At 33.8% G+C, this 4,167-nt stretch overlaps 1 pseudogene; it reads right to left on the reverse strand.

The window, feature by feature from the left end:
* Window positions 1-3,329: 3,329 nt before the first annotated feature.
* LOC150095204 (large ribosomal subunit protein P2 pseudogene) lies at window positions 3,330-3,656 on the reverse strand (annotated as a pseudogene).
* Window positions 3,657-4,167: the final 511 nt, after the last annotated feature.

Raw genomic sequence — 4,167 nt, forward strand, 5'->3', positions numbered from 1 at the left:
TGTGAAGCAATTCTTGGAAATTATATAAAATTATGGTGAACACCATATTATTCAGCAGTCTGTTTTTAAAGGGGAATTCACTGACAGATGACCATGTGAGTATAAAGAATGAATGAAGTCTGATATACAATGAGTTAGCTGAAAAGTAATGTCTGATGCCTCAGAAAATCCTAAATGTTGCACCTAGTATCCTTAACTTTAACAGTAAGTTTTGAACCCCAGTCGTATTAGGAGAAGTACAAAACAAGAACAGGAGAAAATACTTGAGAAGATCAATCCATTGCAGAGATAATCAGGTATAAGTGATACCTGATTATTAGGGAAAAAAAGCAGTGTATTTTGTATTGTAGACTTAGGAAGAGAGAGAAAGAAAGAGAGAGAGAAAAAAACCTACAGGGCAAAAAGATCTAACCCAAAAGCATCAGACATTACATCATGATAATACTATACTATGTATTACTCACCAGAGAGCCTAAAATGTCTCAGTTTGCAAGGATAATCATGCCTCATTCTGTGTACAGTCTGGCCATAAAATATAGCCACCTGATCAACTCCAAATAACTTATTTATTAGGTCTCCCTTAAAATCACATGACAACTTGCTAAAGACTAGGTTAAAATAATCCAGCATAATCAGTAGATACAGAGAATTTAACATAAGTAATCTTTATCCTTTCAGGATGTATATAAAATTCAATTTTCTGGTTATTCAAATAAAAGCATTGCTCTTCAGCACAAACTTTGGGGTGAATTTCCCATTGCAACTTATGATAAAAATATTTTTATTGCATAACTATATTTAGCAGAAAATTCACAACTTTCTAATCTAAATTCTTGGGAAGGGACAGGAGGAAATTACCTCGCAAAGAGTTATTTTATCTAAAAAAGTCGTGCTGAGTCTTAAATTAAAAATTCAAGAAAATCATCAGATAACCAACAGTATTTGGACGATGAAAATTGCTCTGAGATTGCAATTTAGGATAATTAGACATAACGGGGGGGGGGGTAATGTTTCCCCTGGTTTTCTATTTCACTACCTTTTAGCCACGTGGCAAATAACTCATTAAAATTTATCACTACCTCAAAATTCGATCTCATGTGTCATCCGACATATAACATCAATTACCTTATTAAGTTTCACATCAATTTGAAGTTCTACGGAACGTTTAATTAAACGAGATCTAAAGTCAACATGACTGATCTTATAAATTTATTAGTATAAATTTCATTAACAAAAATATATTCAGTAAATTTAGTACTCTTCTGTAAAATGAGAATGCATAAAAACAAGAAAATAATTTTACTCTTTCAAAAATAATAATAATAATAAGTGTATAAAGATTATATAGTTTTGGACGCGATTTGACAACCTAAACGTGTGCTCAAAACATCTTTAAACATAAATAATAATAAATAAAAATAAAAAAGGAGGGACTTGAAGTGGGTAGAAAATGAAATTTTTTTAATGAATTTCTATGTATTTACCAGCAGCAAAGACAGTCAACAGTACTACACCAAGAACCGGGCTTGTGTATCAAGCAAGTAGTTAATAACATACAAAAGATACACCATCGCACAATGCGAAAAAAAAAAAACAGGAAGACACTTCACGTTTATAGCGCCTCTAACGAGAAACCCAAATGTTGCTCTAATGTTCGATTATTATTATAGGACACTTTATTATTATTTAAGTCACATACTAATATTAATGTTATATAAAATATGTTATAATAATAATAATAATATGTGATACGTCCAAGGAATTCAAAAGTTCATCGCGGAAAAGCATTCACTTCAGAAAGCCTACCATCTCCGAAAACATTAGATTTTCCCAATAAATTGGGGAATGAAACTTGCAGAGCCATGTAAAAAAGAAAAAAATGAGGGGGATATGATTGAAAAGTATTAGTTAGGGAAGGGGTTGTTACTAGATTAACGTAGACGAGATTTTTCATGCAGTAGAGGCAGATGAGGGTAGAACAAGAGTTCATCTCTGGAAATTCTACACTACGTTGTCAAGTGTCTGGAAACAGCAACAATTTTATTACCCGCTACAGCGTTGTCAATACGAGATTGTGCCTCCTTTATTAGCTATTATAGCCATTACCCCCGGGAAGGGTCTCCACTAAGTACTGGTATACTGCTGCTGGAATTCGTTTCCATTTCCCCTGTAGTATGACGAACAGCTGGCCAGCAACAGTGGGTTGAGTAAATCTTGCACGCAACCTCTTCTCCAGCTTATTCCAAAGATGTTCAATAAAGTTGAGGTAGGAGCTTTGGGATTCTCACAGACCAAGAAATTATGGCCTTTGCTTTGTGAGCAGTTCATTATCGTGCTGATACAGGAACCTATTCCAAATTGTTGCTGCAGCGTGGGAAGAACGGAATTGTCCAAAATGTCATGGTATGAAATCAGCGTTTAAAGATGCGGACAGATAAACAAATGTTCCAGTCCAAAACATGAAAAACAGTCCCATAACCTTGGCAAACACCTCCCAGCGAATAGTCCTAATCAGTTTCAGAGTTTTTGCGGAAGTCGTTTGCGATGGTTCCTAAAGATGACAGGCGATTTACTGCGACAATACACTTGAGAGTACGCCAATCCTGATTTGTCAATTTCTTGGGTCTACGAGTTTGAGGGATGGGTTTGACAGCTCCAGCTCATTTCCACTTCATGATAACCTCGCTGGCAGTTCCGGGGCACGTGCAATGTGGCAGACATCTCTCCGACCGAATGGCCAAACTCGTTGACTTCAACTATCATACCACGTTCGAAAGAATTCAATTCTTTTCACCCACTCATCCTGGCAGCAAAGAATGTTAACACTGCTAATGTCCACGTGCGAATAGCGTTGCAGACGACTATTTGCATCATATGGACTAGGAAATGTAGAAGTATGGGGGTCTGGACACTGGCAAAATTGTGGATAAAAAGAAGGTGTTATCAGGGAAGTGAGGGAACAGGTTCTTGGCATGGAGAAGTGAGTTGAAGAAATTGTGAATCAGTTTATGGTACATTTCGATTATATTTTGCATTGATGTGGACTCCCACAATGAATCTTCTCCATGGAAGTTTGATATTACTACTACTACTACTAATAATAATGATAATAATAATAATAATAATAATAATAATAATAATAATAATAATAATAATAATAATAATAACGGCCTTTCCTCTGGAGAATAAAAAGCGTTAGTGGGCTTTTTTATAATTATAATACTACTACTAATAATTTCTTTCCAAAATAACTTTTGCTTTAATATTACTTTATGGTACAACAGTGTACAAAATTGCTAAACATAGCAAAAGAATCTTTTACAATATATTTAATCAAACAACCCAAGTCCCATATCATCATCAGATTCTTTCGACTCTTCTTTCTTTGGTTCTACTTTCTCTGCAGCAGGACCACCAGGTGCAGCTCCTGCAGCACCGTTACCAACAGCAACAACCACTCCACCAGCTAGCATAGATGCTAGCTTAACTTTACCTGCTTCAATGACATCTTTGCCCTTTAACTCCTTGAAAACTTTGTTCAGCCTATCTTCATCAATCTTAATCCCAACACTACCGAGAATCTTCTCAATATCACTTTGAGTGGGAGTCTTGTTTCCACCAAGGGTGGCTAACAGATAAGCGGCCATGTAATGCATTGTTTAAGTCAAAATGACACGAAATGTGCACACTCTGATAATAATTTTTTTATTTTTTTATTTAACATTTTATTATGTCTCAGTATAAATTACATACAATAATAATATTTACAATATTTACAATAAGGTTTATACAGAATTTTTGAATTTAGAATATAATAATAATTTTTTTTTTTTTTTTTTTTTTTTTTTTTTATAAACGACTTATTTGTTTTTACAATGAAAATGATAAGGTTTACTATCACACAGAGTATCTGCACACACAATGAAAAACATATTATCTTTTCTGTACAGTACGAAAATTCGATATACAAAATGCAGAGTACATTTTATAAATATGAATATACATTTTTTTTAAACTAGCTAAATATGGATTGGCACCAATATGCACACAATTCACGATACAATGCAGTAATGCAGCATACACACATAATTCAATAATAATAATAATATTTTTTTTTTTTACATTTTATTGTCTCAGTATAAGTTACATACAATAATAATATTTACA

This window comes from Typopeltis vanoorti, chromosome 20 (genome assembly GCF_054136105.1).
Source record: "Typopeltis vanoorti isolate ZY-2024b chromosome 20, IOZ_Tvanoo_1.0, whole genome shotgun sequence".
Classification (NCBI taxonomy): domain Eukaryota; kingdom Metazoa; phylum Arthropoda; class Arachnida; order Uropygi; family Thelyphonidae; genus Typopeltis; species Typopeltis vanoorti.